This window comes from Orcinus orca, chromosome 10, assembly GCF_937001465.1.
Source record: "Orcinus orca chromosome 10, mOrcOrc1.1, whole genome shotgun sequence".
In the NCBI taxonomy this organism is placed as follows: domain Eukaryota; kingdom Metazoa; phylum Chordata; class Mammalia; order Artiodactyla; family Delphinidae; genus Orcinus; species Orcinus orca.
Window position 1 is genome coordinate 50,128,612 of NC_064568.1, and position 20,335 is coordinate 50,148,946.

Sequence of the window (20,335 nt, forward strand, 5' to 3'; positions counted from 1 at the left end):
CCTGCGCGTCCGGAGCCTGTGCTCCGCAACGGGAGAGGCCACAACAGTGAGAGGCCCGCCTACCGCAAAAAAAAAAAAAAAAAAAGAAACAAGAGTTTAAATAGAGGCTGAAGGTGATTTCTGTGTTGACCTTAGTGAGAATTATTCCATGCAGATGAGTAAAGGTTTAGAAATGTTCTGTGGGTCATTTTTGAGAGATTATGGAAGACAGAGAGGAAAGGAGAGGATTAGTATGTGCATATTTGTAGGTAGCAATTGACCTGTGGTTCCCAAGAGTCAGGCTAACTTGAGTCTTTCCAAAGAGAAGGAAGGCAGAAAACATGAATCACTAAGGGAAGGCATTCCCTATAACTTTGAACCCCAATGTTTGCATTTCTGAGATCACAGAGCTACAGAATGAGAACAAACTGACAAGCAGAGGGATGGATGAAAAGAAAAACACAAGATCAGTGGGAAATGGAGCAAAATCTATATTTTCTTTCCTTTTCCCATGAATGTTCTGTCTCATATAAAGAGTGGATCTTAAAGTCAGACCTGTTTTACTTCTTAGTAAGGAGCAATGGTATATGTTTTGCTTCTTGTTTAAATTTTCTATGTTTATTAACGGCTTCCATGAGTGTTGCCCTGGGCCATTTGTTGCCAGGAGTCCTGGGGTGAGGGTCAGGGAGGCTGGTGAGGCAGGCCCACAGCTCCCAAGGGAATCTGCCAGAGAACCACTCTCTGTCCTGGTCTCCCAGCCGCTGCAGGTGGGTTGAGCAGTGGCTGAGGCGGTTATGCATCACTAACCATTTTTCTTGGTATTTCAGATTGATTTCAATGTTGTGTTACTCTAAATATTGCCTCCTAGCCTGAGGCTTCCCAGTGAGAATGGATCAAATTGCCTGTGAGGTTGCAGCATTCAGGGTGTTACGGCCTGCCAATCACTGAGCAATGAGAGATCCAGACGTTTCTTTGTGGGACTGCCAAGATCTGTCTTGGGATGCAGAGAGAAGAGAACCAGAAAGCCAAACTCTAATCCTTTCTCTAGAGAATTCTATCATGCTTTTCCTCTTCCATTATTCAAATACAAATTAAAAAATATTTAAATAACTTTTTCTCACATTTTAAAAGTACAGCATGTTGATCACAGAAAATTGAGAAAATCCAGGTTTATATGAGAAAATAAATATAGCCCATAAACCTAACACCCAGATTCACTGTTCATGTATTAACATATTTCTTTTCAGGTTTTTAATCTATTTACACATATATGTATTCATATTTATATTTAAACCTGCTACTATTTATCTGAGATATAAGCTAAGACTATTTAAAGAACCCAGGCTTTCTTTCTTCTCTGTTTTTATCTCATATGTACGTACGTGTGTGTGCTTCTGACTTATTCATGACTCTGTTATTTTATCCTTGTGAATTTTTAGCTGCCGCTGACACAGTTGCCTATTTATCACTTTTTTCTAGCTGCCCCAGACCTTGCTATTATTTATTTACTTAACTTCCAAAATTTTCTAAAAATCCTTACAGAAAACTATGTACTTTGAAAATAAAATCAACCCCACTTTTAAAACCTTCCTCCCTGACCTTCCTATTTGGTCTCAGTTCTGGCAGAATCATTCTCAGCTTGAGGTCATAAGCCTCCAGGTATCATTGCTATCAGTTCCGGTGGATCTCTGGTCCTTGTGCAGGAACTTGGGGCTGCGCATGACACCACCCCTTTGTGGTACTCACACACATCCTGACTAAGCTTTTTATAACTCCCTTACCCTGTTTCACGATCCAAATGACACTATCACTCACCTTATTACCAAATTAGAAATTTTGAGACATCTAAGACTCCCCTCTCACTTTTATTCCTAATATGCAATCCCAGATCGTCTAATTCTAACTCCGGAATCACTGTGAATTAATCTCTTCCTATCCTTCCCCTTGGATATCACTCTGGTTTAGACTCTGCTCATCCCTCTCCTAAATTACAACGGAAGTCTCCTCCTTGGATGGCTTCCCTCTGGCCCAGCCCTCCTCTCTTGTAGCCTCCATATGGCTTCTTTCAAAACACAACTTGGCTCCAGGCTCATTGTCTCCGGAGCCTCTAACTCCACCATTTACAAATCCTCAACAACTCGCCCTCTCTTAGGCTTTCTTTCAACCTGCACCCCATAGGTGTCTGAGAAGCAGACTAAAGTTAGAGTCCTTAACATGTGGTCTCCAGATCTGAAGTATCAGCATCACCTAGGAACTGGTAAGAGATGAAAATTTCCAGGCCCCAACCAACACCTTTGTTGGGTGTTTCCAGGTGGGACCTAGAAATTTACATTTTAACAAAATCATTTATTAGCTTCCTACTCAAAACCTCCAGAGGATATTTACTGTTCATAGAATAAATCATAATTCCTGTACTTTTTTTACTCATAGCCTTCTGGAAACTGACTCCAAACATTTTTTTTTCCAAAATACTTTTTGTAGATCTCTGTCTTGGTGAAATGAGCCAATCTCTGCTCTCTAGAGTATTCCCACTCTCATCTTTTGTTTTTCCTCTATTGTGTTTGATTTATTAAGATTTAATTTATGTACAGTAAAATGCACCATCTGAGATGTGAAACTCAATGACATTTATACATGCATACACCTATGTCGCTATCACCCAGCTCAAGATGTAGAGCACTTCCATTATCCCAAAATGTTCTTTAATTCCCATTTCCAATTAATCCCCTCCACAGCTCAAGAGTGAATCACTTTGCTAACTTTCGTCCCCATAGATTAGCTTGCCTCATTTTGAATTTCATGCAGATGGACTCATACAGTTCATACCCTTTGTGTCTGGCTTCTTTTACTCATCAGAATGCATTGGAGATTCATCAATGTTGTTGCGTGTCAGTAGTTTATTCATTTTTATCACTGAATAATATCCCACTGGGCAAATATACTACCATTTGTTTAGCCATTGTCCTGTTGACGGACATTTGGGTTGTTTCCAGTTTGTTTGTTTTTTTTCTTCTAAAGCTTCATTAATTTTTTCAAAGGAGCCATCCCATCTGTTTTAATCTCTCCTTCCCACCACTCCTTTGCATATGTATCATTCTCAAGACCTCACCCAAACCCAGATATCTTTCCTGACCACAAGAAACCCCATCACTACCTTCCTCCTTTTATCTCCTACTGCCAATAGACTTCTGCTGTCTAGAACTATTATATGCTGGAGTCACGTGCTGCTTTAAGCTATTTTTTCCTGAGGCAGAACTCCCCAAACTAGACAGAAAGCTAGAGCAAGGCAGACAGTGTCCTGTGTTTCCTTGCAAGCACCATAGCCTCTAGCTTTACACCATAGGCAATATTTGTTAAACATATAAAATTTTAACTTCATATAACCTTCATAATAGCTCAAAAGCATATGAATATTAACAAATTTCATCAACAGAAACATAATTAAGTAGGTACCTCCTATAAGCCCGGTGCTCATACCTGAATTCCATTACCAGCTTCACCGCTAACTATCTAGGTTTACTTGACAAGTTACACAGCTATTCCAAGTCTCAGCTGCAGTGCCTGTAAAGTGAGACTATTAGTTCTTATCGATAGGTGGTTTATTTAAGGTATAGTGCTTTGCATAGTGCCAGGAACCCAGACATGCTTAATAAATATTAGTCATTATTATCTCATTTATTTTCATTAATATCATTCAGTTTTTAACCAACAAGGACCTACTGTATACCATAGGGAACACTGTTCAATATTCTGTAATAACCTAAATGGGAAAAGAATTTGAAAAAGAATAGATACATGTATATACGTGACGGAATCACTTTGCTGTACACCTGAAACTAACACAACACTGTTAATCAACCATATTCCAATATAAAATGAAAATTTTAAAAATCATTCAATTTTATTTAATTCTGCGAGTTTGGCAGCATTCCCACCATCATTCTCTCTCCCCTTATACCAATAGTACCACACGACGGCCAGTTAGGCTGGCTTTCTGCCTTTCTTCATTAATACGCACACTCCATGAGGAGAAGCGCTTCGCCTCTTTTGTTAATCATTCTATCCCCATCCCTAGAAGAATGCCTTGCATACAGTGGATTTCCAATAAATAAATATTTTTTGAATATGCGAATGAATGAATATAATATCCACCATTTTATGGGTGTGAGACTGAGGCTGAAAGCTGTAACTTAGTAAGTCCTATGGCTCTGAGGTGGACCCTCCTTTCATCTATCCAGCAAGCCACCTCTCTGCTGAATTTGGCCAGTAGTGGATATCCCACTACTCAACCAAACGGTCTGTCTGTCTGAGGCAGTTCTGAGTTTCAGGAAGTTCTCCCTTATCCTGAGCTGACAGCTCTCTCCCTCTGCAAAAATCACAGTGGCTCTTAGTTAAAAAGAACCTCAGGTAAAGGTCCCAGTGCCTGAGCACTGAGCAGTTCCTGTTTGCCTGAAATGTCATGCTGGAGGCAGCATTTAATTCAGATGAGAACTGACACCCACGTCCTGATGCCTCAGCTGCCAGCAAAGGGCCACTGACAACTTCCATTACACAGAAGGGTGAGCCAGGTGTCCTAGAAAAACTCCAGCTCCTCAAATCCCATCTACCTAATTAGATTCTCTCTGCAGAGTTTGCTGGATCCCTTCCTCTGTGCCAGGTCCTAAATTCTGCTTTAAAACTGTGCTGCTTCAGTGCTGCAGTCCTGTAAAGAGCGAGCTTGCAGTGGGGGATCAGGGGAACAGCAGGGACTGTATGACAGGAAGGATGAAGGGAAGGGGATTTGGAAGAGGGAAAGATGAACACTGAAATGCACCCACTTTCATACTTAGCAGAAGATATCTGGTTTTAAGGCATTGATTTGTGGGATGTGTTAACCTCGATCAAGTTCACAGTTTTGAGATTTGGGAGGGAAAAAAAATTCTCTCCATCACATCTTGGGTTCTGGAGGATGCTCAGATGTTTGACTTTAGAAAACCTTTAAATGAAGCTGTTATTATTAACTCTAGTCACCTTGGCCTTCTTTCTTGTCCTGGTTCTGAGAGTTGTATGCCAGTGGTTGGAAAGGTATGTCCCAGGTACATGAGGCATGTGTTAAAGAAAGAACTGCAGATCTGCTCTTGAGGAGTGATGGCAGAAAAGGCCCTTTGAGATAGTCATGGGAAAGGCTGGACTAATTTCAGCCTCTTGCACAGATACTACAACACTGACATCAAAATTGTGTTTTTGTGTATTTGTGTGTTTACTTGCATGTGAGTTGGAGCAACTACAAAATCAAGAACAATTTAGGAAAAAATAGAGTAAATGTTGTTATGAGTTCAAAGTAGAAGTGATACGCCCACGTCGAGCATTATGTTTTACATAAAGAGAAATGTTAATACACTGATGTCACTATATTTTGCACCCAGAAGTCAAGACATATGATGTGACAATGAGACATCATTTTTGAAATTGAGAAAAATCTCAGAAAATCTGGGTCCTATATGAATGCCTTCTGTATGCAGAAGTCCTCAGTACGGTCCTCAGTAAACACAAAGAGCTCCTATATCTCCTCAGTCATTTCCGATGAACAAAGGTTTTCTTTAGCCATGTGCGAGGCCCTCAGGAGCGGGGATTCAGACATAAACAGAAACTTGCAGTAAGTTAGAGGAGAAATGATGTTTATGCAGGTAACCACAGGACATGGTCTAGTGATGAATGCGCTGTAAACCACCATAGAGAAATTGGACTAGAGCGCCCCATGGGGAGAGATTATATATTACCATTAAATGGTGGCTGATGACCACAATATAAACCTATAAAATCATTTTAATGTAATTAATTTAAGGAACGGAAAAGGAAGGTGCCCTGAGGGATGTGTGAGTTACATGAGTGAAGGAGGCTTTTCCACGCACTCAGGTGTTAGGGGATCCAGCACGGTGTTTGAGGGCCGAGGATGGGAGCGGGTACCAGAGGAACAGGCACTAAAAGGACAGGGGAGGCCTAACTGGAGAGTGTTTGAATTGTCAGGCTGAGGATTCAAGCCCAGATATAGGAGGTGCTGCAAGAGGCTTTTGAGCAACAGAGTATAGGAAAAGCCTTATGTTAGGAAGGTCACTGAAATGGCATTTACAGAGACTGGTTCCTCGTTCCTCTTCTGCTTCTGCCAGGTGAGGCAAGGGCCTCTTGGAAGAGGTGACATTTGAGATGATACTGTGGCAAGAAGATAAATATGAGACTGAGGAGAACAGAGACAAGTAGGGCAAGAAATATCTAGTCTCCATTCTCTTCTGTAGCCTTTCAATCAAGCCCAGCTTAATCCTCCAGCATCCCTGCTGGGGCTATAAGAACACTGAAATGGAAACAACTGCTCACTAGACCAAAGCAGCCTCTGGTGTCTCAAGCCCTCAGCCTGCTCAGATGCCTTGGTTCCAGTTCCAAACAAGAACCCCTCACCCTTTTCCTGAAGTTCTTTTATGGGAGATGAAAGAATGTTTTAAAATACCAATGACGCCTATGACAGAATTCAGATATAGGTTCAAATTAAAGCATCACTTTAATCCCACAGACAGGAGTTGCAAATCACTACGGCCCTGTGTCGGGCCACTGCCCCTTTAAGAGACTCTGAGGCTATAGAAGTGGAGAGAACTGATGGAAAAAGAGACACATAGCCTAAGAAATAAAGAGGTAGGAAAGGGTCTTGCAGAGGGAAGAACAGAATATAAAGTCAGAGGGCTGTCGACTGCTCCATTCTGACTAGGACCAATTCTATACTTCCATTTTTGGAAAATAAAGCTCTTCAAACTTTAAGGAAGGTATAATAGTGTTCCTTAAGAACAATACAAGGTCTTCTCTTTAAGGTTGTATCAGTATCAAATGTCAAGTTCATCTCCTGGTGCTTATGCATAGCAAGTCATTAGTGAGAAGATATCACACCTACACATGCTATGATAATAGATTATCATTTTTTACTGATGCAGTGTCATCTCAGCATATTATCTTCCATTTTTATTCATGGGCAAAAATGAAGCATTCATTCATACTTGAAATTAAAATAACTTTTAACATTAGAAATGTATTGTGTGAAGGAAATATATTTTTGTTATGGTCAGTAGGAAGTGAAATCTGTGTGGAATGTGCACAACATGAGGAGACAACGTGTGTGTTGAAATCCTTTCTCCACTTCCTACCTTGTGTGTGACATCAGCCAAGTCCTGGTGACATTTCTGAGTCTCTGAAGCTTCACATATGGAGGGGTGGCATCAGTCTCCCGTGATTCACGTCACTGTGGTATAGAATAGGAAGAGAATTCATAGTCACCTATAAGTCCTCAAGAACGGTTAGATACATCTGATCCACTATACCCACTAACTAGACTCTAAGCTGTGTATAAAATAAAAAAGGCAAAAATGCCTACAATCTCACGTTTTAAATAATCTGTGTAGGTAAATTTTCTAATTAAAACATGTCATGGTCAAGTTTGGAAAATTCAAATAATGTAGAAAAATACAAGTAGTGAAGCAAAGTGTCCTTCTGCACATTACAAGTCCCCTAGTCCAAAGTCACCATGATAACAAGCTCATGTAATTCCTTCAAGACAATTTTTTTGTGCATGCACCAATGTATACTTGTTTGTGAATATATAGATAATTGTTCATATTTATGCAAAAAATAATGTACATCTTTGTTTATTGCACTTAATAATATCTGTTAGAGATCTTTCCACAAAGCATATATTATCTATATCCTCTTCCTAGACTTCCTATACTTTTTAATGGTTATAAAATAGTCTATTATAATATTTATTTAGGTTTAAACTATATTTTATTTGACCATTCCTTCTCTTCTGTTATTTGTTATATCATAAACAAAGCTGTGGTGAACATTCTAGTTCCAGTAACTTGGCCAACTTTTCCAGGTATAAATAAAGAGATTGGAATTGCTGAATCTAAGCACTAAGCTTTTTAATTTCCTCTGAAGAGAAGTAATAATTCCTCATCTTTTCAGTATCAATATTATCAAATTCAAAAATTTTCCCAGTTGAATAAATTAGAAAGTTTATCCCAATTTTAATTTCATTTCAATGTCTTTAGTTAGGAGTATGTTTTAGCATATTTTCATTTATTTATTTTTTAAATTTATTTAGTTGAAAATCATTTAAGATACTTTCTCATTTATTAATTGTACTACATTTTTATAGTACTGTTATAGAGTCAGTGAAATAAATGTTGCAAATATTTATTCTCTAGTTTCTCATTTATGTTTTGATTTTGTGATTTTTTAACATGCAAAGTTCAGAGATTTTATGGAGTTACTTTTATTATTATTTTAATTTAAATCTTATGAAATCTGAATCTTACATAGAATACTTCGTCTACTTCAAGATAATGTCAATTCAGTCATGCTTAATGTTAGCATTTTTGTGGTTTGTTTTGAGGTTAAAATGTGTCAAACTGAAAGTTATTTTGGTATAAGAAGCAAGGTAGAAATCCAACTTTAAAATATACTAGTACAAACAATTAGAAAATTCAGGAGAACTTTTAAGTACTAAAATTAATAAATAATGACAAGTCTTCTGCAAATACAATGGTTCTCTATTTAACTATTATAGGTACAAGTGTGTATGTGTGTGTGTGTTTAGCAGAATTTTAAAATTTCTTCATATAAATCATTTTTGTTAAGTGTATACAAAAGCACTGTTTATATACTTGACTAAGTGCATAATTTGTATTTATTTTATTTTCACTACCTGATTATTGCTCACACATAGACATTTTTTGAGAAAATGCTTTTTTAGCATTTATATAGGTAATACTAATGTTCTTTTCTTTCATGACACATTCATATGGTGAATTATATTTATTACTGTATTCACCAATCACAGTTCAGTTGCAGATAATAGAAACCAATGTCATGATTTTAAGCAGATAGTATTCAAAACCTGGAGACCAGGTCTGAGCTGACCCTCTTGATCCTCCCAGAGCAATTGTGCAGGGCTGATCTTCCAAAGCAGCTGCTGCCTTAGCCATACCAGGAAGCAGGAGAAACAGGAAACCTCTGAGCCAGCAGCTGGCTCCAGAATCACATTACCTTAGCAGGGGCCCTGGAATCAGAGCCCTGCCTCCACTCCTGATGACTTGAGAAAATCACCATTTAAGCTGAGATTTGGATAAAGACCCCCGTGGTCATAATTGTGGGTCTTGTTAGCTAACATCGGAATTATTAGTCACGTCTGTCTCTTTCCCGAAGGGAATGTGTAACATGGCATCTTGAATGAACCAACCTACCACAGTTACTACGTTACTATAACAGTGGGCCGCACCTGCGTACTCGCTGTTGGACAAAACTAACATTATACTCAACTCACAGCATGGCTGGTAAATGGAAATCAATTCACAGGAAGTATCTAGTATGTAAACAGACAAGTGTGGCTCAGAAAAGGCAAAGCTTCTTTCCTTCTCAATAATAAGAACTATATCGCATCATTTTCATTTCCCAGGCTTTTAGAATTGCCATGATACATGGTGGGCACTCTCTCACACTTGCTGAAGGTGTGAAGTATTATTACTCATATCCTTAGAACTATCTTGGACCAATCTGGCATCTTTTATCTCCAACCAGCCATTTCCAACTCACACTATCCCTATGTTCTACCAATCCTTCTTCTACGATGCTGTTGTACCTAAACTTTCAATTTACCAGCCATGCTGTGAGTTGTGTAGTGTTAGTTTTGTCTTAATTTGTGAGCTTTTTTTCAAGGAGTGCAGTTTTAAATGTCAGAGTGATTCCCTGCCAGCAGTCAAGATGAGCAAAGTCATCAAAGAGCAGATACCTGGAAATGATTCCAAAGTGGTGGTTTTGTCCACCCTCTACCCTTCCCCTCAAACATCCTATACTCTACTCTCTTTCAGGTCTCAGCTCAGTGCCACTGCCTCTGCACAGCCTCTTCCTATCTCTGACACCAAAGGAACAGGATCTACATCTTCTTCTATTTTTTAATTGGGGTATAGTCGCTTTACAATATTGTGCTAGTTTCTGCTGTACAGAGAAGTGAATCAGCTCTATGTATACATATATCCCCTCTTTTTTGGATTTCCTTCCCATTTAGGTCACCACAGAGCACTGAGTAGAGTTCCCTGTGCTATACAGCAGGTTCTCATTAGTTATCTGTTTTATACATATTAGTGTATATATGTCAATCCCAATATCCCAATTCATCCCACTCCCCCTTCCCCCCCTTGGTGTCCATACGTTTGTTCTCTATGTCTGTGTCTCTATTTCTGCCTTGCAAACTGGTTCATCTGTACCAATTTTATAGATTCTATATATATATGTTAATACAATATTTGTTTTTCTCTTTCTGACTAACTTCACTCTGTATGACAGTCTCTAGGCCCATCCACATCTCTACAAATGACCCAATTTCATTTTTTTTATGGCTGAGTAGTATTCCATTGTATATACGTACCACATCTTCTTTTTTTTTTTAATTAATTAATTTATTTATCTTTTTTTTTTGGCTGCATTGGGTCTTCATTACTGTGCATGGGCTTTCTCTAGTTGCAGCAAGTGGGGGCTACTCTTTGTTGCAGTGTGCAGGCTTCTCATAGCAGTGGCTTCTCTCGTTGTGGAGTATGGGCTCTAGGCACGCGGGCTTCAGCAGTTGTGGCATGTGGGCTCAGCAGTTGTGGCTCCCAGGCTCCAGAGCACAGGCTCAGCAGTTGTGGCGCATGGGCTTAGTTGCTCTGCGGCATGTGGGATCCTCCCAGACCAGGGCTCAAACTCATGTCCCCTGCATTGGCAGGCAGATTCCCAACCACTGGACTACCAGGGAAGTCCCTGTACCACATCTTTATGCATTCGTCTGTCGATGGGCATCTAGGTGGCTTCCATGACCTGGCTATTGTAAATAGTGCTGCTATGAACATTGGGGTGCATGTGTCTTTTTGAATTATGGTTTTCTTTGGGTATATGCCCAGTAGTGGGATTGCTAGGTCATATGGTAATTCTATTTTTAGATTTTTACGGAACCTCTATACTGTTCTCCATAGTGGCTGTATCAATTTACATTCCCACCAACAGTGCAAGAGGGTTCCCTTTTCTCCACACCCTCTCCAGCATTTATTGTTTGTAGATTTTTTTGATGCTGGCCATTCTGACTGGTGCTAGGTGATACCTCATTGTAGTTTTGATTTGTATTTCTCTAATGATTAGTGATGTTGAGCATCTTTTCATGTGTCTCTCGGCCATCTGTATGTCTTCTTTGGAGAAATGTCTATTTAGGTCTTCACCCATTTTTTGATTGGATTGTTTGTTTTTTTAATATAGAGCCACATGAGCCATTTGTATATTCTGGAGATTAATCCCTTGTTCGTTGCTTCATTTGCAAACATTTTCTCCCATTTTGAGGGTTGTCTTTTCATCTCGTTTATAGTTTCCTTTGCTGTGCAAAAGCTTTTAAATTTCATTAGGTCCCATTTGTTTATTTTTGTTTTTATTTTCATTACTCTAGGAGGTGGGTCAAAAAAGATCTTGCTGTGATTTATGTCAGAGTGTTCTTCCTATGTTTTCCTCTAAGTGCCCAGTCTTACATTTAGGTCTTTAATCCATTTTGAGTTTATTTTTGTGTATGGTGTTAGGGAGTGTTCTAATTTCATTCTTTTACATGTAGCTGTCCAGTTTTCCCAGCACTACTTATTGAAGAGACTGTCTTAATCTACATCTTCTGAAGCTCCACAGTGTCATCTGTGTGTCTCTTGTGTCCTGTTGTTTACCCAACCATGGCTATTTATAAGTTTTCTTATCTCTGTGACAGTTAATAAATTCCTCATAAGAGATCTGTACCCCCCCTCAAAACCTGACTACATCTTGCATAAACAAGTGTTCAGACAATAAGTGATGAAATTAATGGAATGGAACTTTTCCACAGCAGACTCTTGCAGGTATGGCAACATCTATTCACCAATTTTATTTATTTCACCAAAATTTGATAATCAGGATAAAAGCATCTTCCCAAGAAGTATAATTTTCAGTGAGAGAAGATTGTACTGCACGAATTTTAATGAATTTTTCTAGTTCGCAATGTTAATTGGATTACTGATGGTAATTATAACTGAAACATGCATCAAATCCTACACGTTTAGTTACATCACACTTGTTATTTCCAGTGTGAATGCAAAACTAAGTATCAGAAACACATTTTTTAGAGAGTTCAATTATTTCTCTATCTGGTAACACATCACAGGTTTGGAAATCTGGATGGTATTATGTTCCTCTTTCCCAGAAGTGTGTTTTGAACACGTTTCATAGAATCTGATAGAGTGTCAAAATGGTCAAGGGATTAACACATGTTTAGCAGTTATGACCCAATCTGCTTTCACTTTTTTTTTAGTGTACCAAAAGATTTTTGAGATGGTAAGGAAAAATATTGCTCTGTCAAAGCCTCTTTTGGACCTGCAGTGCAACACTGCATTTGAATCATTTGGGGATAATTTTTGTAAGCCAGCCACCCAACAGAAAATACCCTCTGGTTGAATTTCATAGCATAGTACAAAACTTCCTTCTTTTTAATTTTTCAGTGTAAATTACTACAAGTAATTTACATGGCAAGTGATAGGAAAGATCAATCTAATTATATTAAAAAGTTTGGTTGTCAAGAAAGCATGTCCCAAACCCTGTAGCAGACACAGCCATCATTCCCAAAGTCTGCCTGCTGCCAAGTCTTCGCATCATCTGGTGGGAATATAAAAATGCCCACCTGCAACAACAGGACGGTCAGAGTCAAAGAACTCACACCTGGGACACAATACAGGGATTTGATTTTATTTTTTCTTACTTTCCCTGGTCTTTTTATCTTTCTTCCTTTCGCAAATCCACTTTTTTTGTTTTTCTTCTCCATCTTCCAATTCTCCACCGAATTTTCCCATTTCCTATTTCCTTCCCCCCTCATACTCTGTCCCCAAGTGTAAATTTCATCATTAACCTTTCCATCCATGTTTTCATCAAAGCTTTCTTTTTTTTTTTTTTTTTTTTTTTGCGGTACGAGGGCCTCTCACTGTTGTGGCCTCTCCCGTTGCGGAGCACAGGCTCTAGACGCGCAGGCCCAGTGGCCATGGCTCACGGGCCCAGCTGCTCCGCAGCATGTGGGATCTTCCCGGACCGGGGCACGAACCTGTGTCCCCTGCATCGGCAGGCAGACTCTCAACCACTGCGCCACCAGGGAAGCCCAAAGCTTTCTTTTGTAACAGAACCAAACTTGGGTCTGCTCTCCCAATGTGCAGCAAAGCCAATCTACTGACACCTGGTTGTTGTGAAGGAAAGTACAGAGTTTATGGCAAGACACTAAGCAAGGAAACCGGGAAGCTCATGCTCAAAAGACCCAATTCCCTGATGGCTTTCAGGGAAGAGTTTTTAAAGATAATGTGAGGGAGAGGGTCACAGGGTGTGTGATCAGCTCGTGCACAATTCTCTGATTGATTGGTGGTGATGTAACAGGGTGATATTTGGGGAATCTCAATCATCAACCTTCTGGTTCCAACCTGTCTGGGGTCTACGTGCTGGTGGTCAGCATGTAGTTAACTTCTTCCACCTGGTAGGGGTTTTAGTATCTGCAAACAACTCAATGGCTCAGGATACTATCTGTACCACTTGATAAGTAACTAAAGGTCTTTGACTTTGTTTCATGGCTAAACTATTTTGTCTTGCTTGACTGTTTTCCTTTGTTTCTGCATTTTTTTTTTCATTTGTCTGATTAAATTTGCTCTTTGGAACTCGAGGAAGGCCTAGGAGGCTAAAGCTCTTTTACAAACAAGGTGTGGGGGGCTTGGACCAGGGGGACTTCTGTCCCTGGGAAGGCCCTGCAGGGTCCTGCTCAGTTTCACTTTCAGCCAATGAGATGTTCCTGGTCTAATGGATATAATTAGAAGAAGCTCAAACATGGGAAGAGGACTGATCTCTGTATCCTACAAAAGGGAGCTGCCTGAGGGCATGGGTTGAGTTGTATTTCCAATGCAGACTGGCAAGGACTATATCAGGAAGGTCTCATAAGCCAATCCAAGAATAGCTGAATTTCCTCAGTGCTGGAGGGAACATTGTTAAACAAGATGGTGTCATAATCAGATTTATATTTAGAAGTTTTATTATGTTATCAATGTTCAGATAAATTAAGGATGTTGTAGCGACAAACAGGAAGATATAGAAACACTGTTTAAAATATATTTTCATTAAAGAGAAAAGAAGTGTCAAATTTCTAAACTGACGTAATAGTGGTCAGAATGAGAAGGTGGGGCACATGAGTTGCTATTGGTTGGTTGGGGTGGATAGGAATGAGAGTACTGGAGGCTCCCTGAGGTGACCATGTGAATGAAGTCACTGGAGAAGTAGAGAGAGGGGACTTTTAACTTCCTATGGAATTAGCAGTTCAAAAGAACCCTGGGCCATAATTCCGCAGCCAGGCATAAACTGTGGTCATGCCATATAAAGAGTAATAAGACAAGGCCATGCTGGGACCATGTCTAAAACAAGGCAGAGTCAAGGTTACTCTACAACCACAAAAATAGCTAAACATCCCCCTGTTCCAACTAAACTGAAGCACAGAGTGGTAAAGTAACTTGCCCAAGATGGCACAGCTAATAAGGGGCAGGGCTGACATCCACTCTTGAGCAATTCAACTCCAGGTGCTGCCTTCCTAGCTACCACTCTGAGGTACATGTCACATCAGTGAGAGCTGTGATACAGAGATCATGGAAGTGTTTTCAGAATGCATGGGAAGGACACCTAATCCAGACTGTCAGTGATGCAAATGAAAGGTGGACAGTCAAGGAAGCTGTAAGATGCTCCCGTATTATTCCTTTACAAATTAGAGAGGCCATTTAGTCTTATAACACTAAAAATCTTCCCTGTAATTAAGAACTTGGCTTGGTTGACTCTTCTTGTTTAAATGACAGGTCAAAACCTTTCCATTCTAGCTAATGGTTGCAGATTCAATCGACCCAAGGATTTCTGGAGGATAATGATGAGGTGCTGGACTCAGTTCGCCGGAGGCACTGCCTGGAGGTTTTAACTGCCAGGACATCGTTTAATAAACTGGGACAGCAGGAGCATTTCCGTTATTTTTAACCTGCCATCTTGACTCATTTTAAACCTTTTTAATCAGAAGAAGTTTCCCTAAGTGTTACAGCATTCTAAAAATGCAAGCAGAAAGGCAGGAGTGGGGGTGTGCTGGGGCATCAGTGGACAGGCTGTTTCCAGCAGAGAAGGGAACTCTGACCCACGTGAGGGCAAGAAATAATGAGAACTTGCAGATTTCAAAGAGGAAAAAGTTAAGTGCCAGCCAAGAGCTGTTTAACTTTCCCATAATTTCTGCAGGTTTAATGAGAGGCCAAAAAGAGAAAGACATCGCAAATGTTTGCAAGTGGAGGTCAAGATCAAGAAGCCCCAAGTAGGCTTGGGGCTTCCCTGCTGGCACAGTGGTTAAGAATCCGCCTGCCGATGCAGGGGACACGGGTTCGAGCCCTGGTCCGAGAAGATCCTACATGCCGCGGCGCACCTAAGCCCGTGTGCCGCAGCTACTGAGCCTGCGCTCCTAGAGCCTGTGCTCTGCAACAAGAGAAGCCACCGCAATGAGAAGCCCACGAGTAGCCCCCACTCGCCGCAACCAGAGAAAGCCTGTGCACAGCAACGAAGGCCCAATGCAGCCATAAATAAATAAATAAAAATTAAAAAAAAAAGTGTAGGCTTGTATCTCTGAGTCTTTCCAAATTGATTTTTTTACATCCCCCACTTCTCTTGGATGGGAAGAGGTAGGGTAGGTACTCCTGGCTTTTAGGGCTTTTGCCTCCACTCAGTCTGCATAACATGCAAAGCGCTGCTGCATACACAGAATACAAAGAACAGTCACTGCCACCTAGAGGGATACACTCTGGAAAGGGGAACATAGAAAAAACAATGACAGGCAAAGACCTCCTTCTGTGACTCACTAATTCATTCAAATATTTACTGAATGTCTGCATTGTACAGGTCATGGGGACTTAGGGACCAATGAACCACTAACCCTGTCTTCAGGAAGCTCACAACCAGATGGGGAAGAATAACGTATAAACAGATGATTACAAGACAGAGTGGAAGGTAGAAAGCTCAGGGGATAGGACAACACAGAGAAGAGGTAATGAAACCAGCCTCAGCAAGTTAGGGCTGCTTCCCAGAGGAAGGGAGCCTTAATTTATGGCTCAAATTGGAGACAGTTGGCTGAAGAAAGGGAGAAACTCCCAGAGAGAGACAGTAGCTTACAGAAAGGTACTTTCAGTGAACCTCCAGGAGCTGAGTAAAACGCAGGGCTGGAAAATAGGAGACAGATTTTTTTTCCTACCAAGATTCATACCAATGAGAAGGTAATCTAAGCGAATTGCTCCACATCATTCACTGCACCTTTGGGGGCTTTCTTGCACCTGGTGTGCTGCTATTTCCTACGGAAATTATTATTCACTTGGTTTCCCTAAAGCAAGCATTTCTCAAGGATGTCTTTTAGGCTTTTCCACAACATCGTGTGTGTGTGTGTGTGTGTGTGTGTGTGTGTGTGTGTGTGTAAGTAAAACACTGACATTAAGAAAGAAGAAAAGGGGAAAGTACAAGAGAGGCTAACATTTATTGGGCATCTAACGTGAACTGTGATCCTGAAAGTTTAGGTAATTATAAATGCTTGTGACTTCATTAACACATTAATTCATGTCCTAACAACCTAGCACATATAAAACCAATGTGACTTAGTATAATAGGCATAAATAACAATAGAAATATGTTTAAAGTATAAAGATTATTCAAAAGAATGAGGGAGAGGAAGAATATATTTAAGCTGAGTTTCAAAGATAAATAGCAAGTCCCCACGAGGAGTAAGGAAATGGCATGTGGAGAGACTTTTTAGGCCTAGGGATATGCATGGACAAAGAAATTAAATAGTTAGCTCAACAAGGTTCATTAAATGGAGAGACAGGGCGGAAAAGTTAGAGTTGTAGGCAACAGCCAGATTGTGAAAAAGTTTACATATCATGAAAAGCCATGTAGACTTTACTATAACGTTGACAGCATATTGAGGGGCTAGGAATTGAATCAAATATGCAACTGGGAAGAATATAGTCTTGAACAGGTGAAAAATAAGTGGGAAAGGAGTGTGAGATTAGAGGAGGGGAAACCAACTCAAAGGCCATTTCAATAGTCCACGTAATATACAGTGAGGGTCTGGTGTAAAGTAATGGCATGAAAAAATGAGCAGATCTTAGACTCAGAAGATATTGACTGGATATAACTGGAAAAGTCTTACTGACCAATTGGGTGGGAGGGATAGAAAACAGAGACAAAGTGAAACTTCATAGTATAATCACCTCTCACCCCCACTCCTTTTTTTTTTTTTTTCAAGAACAACAAGATGAAGAGAATTGTTTGCCTGATGTCATGCAATTATTAAATGGCCAATTTGGGATTCAAACTAGATCTCACTGGACTTCCCTGGCATGGTCCAGTGGTTAAGACTCCATGCTTCCACTGCAGGGGGTGAGGGTTCAATTCCTGGCTGGGGAAGCTCTGCATGCCACGCCATGCGGGCAAAAAACCCAAAAAAACAAAACAAAAAAACCCAAACTAGGGCTTCCCTGGTGGCGCAGTGGTTGAGAGTCCGCCTGCCGATGCAGGGGACACGGGTTCATGCCCCGGTCCGGGAAGATCCCACATGCCGCGGAGCGGTTAGGCCCGTGAGCCATGGCCGCTAGGCCTGCGCGTCCGGAGCCTGTGCTCTGCAACAGGAGAGGCCACATCAGTGAGAGGCCCGCGTACCACAAAAACAAACAAACAAACAAACAAAAAACCCAAACTAGATCTCACTGACTAAAATCACGCTTTCCCCCAGGGGTTCAGTGAGATTGCTGTTCTAGAGTTAGCCAGTAGCAACAGAGTGAAGGAAAAAAACCTAAACTACCAACCTCATCAGAGCATCTGAAGAATATAGGGCAGAAAAAAATCACCAAAAGTGGAATGGGAAGGGAAGAGGCCCCCTGAGCTGGCCCATTCATTTTACTACCTATGTTTACAGTTTGGTTTCCTTGGAATTACCCACCAGTGGCCTCACAAATCTTTTCTGTTTTCATTCTCTTCATCCTTTGACTCTCATCACAGCGACATGGAAAATGAAATATAATTAGAAGTAACTCACGCTAATTATAACTTCTTTGGCTACATTGAATAATGAGAGTGCTGTCATCTTCTTCCTGCCACGAGAACCATCTGTCCTCTCCTGTCCCCCCACCCCCATGTCCAGGAATGGTTAACCCATCAAAGAAGCCTTACTGCTCAGCAGAATGTCATTTGAGAATTCTTTCTATCAAAATAAGAAAATGAAATAAGGGGTGAGTATAAGTTATAAATGAAGACCCTTTAAAGCTCACATATTTCTAGGCAACAAAATGAAGTCATTAATCCATGAGAACTTCACCCATTTATCTCTCTCCTCTAGTCTCATTTCATAAACACAAATTTTCTGTTACATTCCCAATACATTTGTTGAAAGAGGGGGGTGAGAGATGAATGAAATGAACACCCACTCGATAATTCCTGACCTTTCCTTCAGCATGGCAGTTTTATCAGTCAAGCAGAGAGATAATGTGATGAGGATAAAAAGCTAATATTCTCTCCTGATGAAAAAGAATCAATGACACTTTCACCCACAGCTTTATTGAAAAATGGATGATAATGGTTCAAGCACACCTACCTGAGTGAGCTGCTTGAAGCTGCATTTAGCAAACTTCTTAGAAGATGAAATATAACTGAAATCGTAGGGAGGCCCACAAAAGAGGTGCAGGAATATTTCTTGAAATGAATGCAATAAACCCATTTCCCCCCAGCCTATGGAGGAGCAATGAAGTGCCGTTTATGGAAAGGGAGAATGAAAGCTGTGAACTGCCTGAGTTCACTGGTTTCACAGCGGACATTCTTGTTTGGCGATCCTAACAGTTTTAGCCCTTGGGGAAACTTGCTCCAACTTTTGGACTATAGCTATTAGACTGGGGAGAGGCAAGAAATGCAGTCACCTATCAAACTTGTATTACTGATGACAACCGAAGCTTTTAAAATTTATGTATACTTGAATAGGATATTTCTTCCTCTGGAGGAAAGATTCAAGAACATGCTTTCTTTCTTCCCTCAAGATGCCTAATTAAGTTACCTCCCGGAGTGTTCCTCTCTTTGTTCAGACTGCAAAACGCTGATTGGGCTACCTTCTTGAATGAGTTATAAATAAAACTATATGGCAAATTTTCTCTTGTTGCTGAGAAATGTGTAGGTTCTGCAAAGTGTCTGAATTTAGCGAGGGGAGTGGTTGAAAAGAGCTTCCACTTGTGCTCTGCCAGATCACTGGAGATCTATACTGGAGTTTGGGTCTAAAGACTGAGTAATAGTAAACATTTGGACGAATTTCTTTGTTTTCTTATGAATGCTCAGAGACTATCTTGGCTGGGCCATATGGTCTCACCTTATTATTTCCAATAGGTTCTCAATTCCTGATAAATTGTAAGCCTAGGTTGCCCTATCCCTCTTCCTGAGCTTCTCTTCCCTTCCTATCAAATTTCTCTATCATGGGGGAGGGTCCCTGGCCTCTAATATTATCACCCCAAATCATGAGAATAGGAAGAACCCAAAAGCCTGATCTTCAATGAAGAGTATGCAAAAAAGAATGATCAAATAAGTCCCCAGAGCTTCCAACACCCCTAGACACAAAGGGATGTGCATCTGTTATGCTATGGCCAGGACCAGCTACACAATTTTCAGCACCCAGTGCAAAGTGAAAATGCAAAGCTCCTTGTTCAAAAATAATTAAGAATGTCAAGGTGGTGACAGCAGAGCATTAAACCAAGTGTTCACGGGTCACACACCCATGAAGCATGGATAGACTTCACCTGTGGCCTTGACCTTTACCAACAAGTCTCCTCTACTGTGGGTAGGCTAAGGGGATGGAGGAATTTTGTGCTCATCGTGGAATTTGGAGCAAGTCCCTAACGCTCCGTTGTTATGTGTTCTTTTTCCCGTGATCAGTCAAAACTGAGGCTGTTATGGGGAGGGGAACATATTAGCAGATTATCGTAAAAAGTGAGTATATTTTATTAAATTGATTCTTACATCCTCCCCCTGCTCCTGTGTAACTACCTGGGACCAATGACATACGTGGTGCAAGTCCTCCTAACTTCATGAATATCACTCTGATGTTGACTCCCAAACTGATTGATTGAGAAATCAATCAGTTCATGTCTTCTAAATTTGGTGTATGATCATACTCTATACTAGGTAAAATAAAAAATCACCTCTTATTCCATTTTTTGTTTCAAATGTGATTTATGTCATC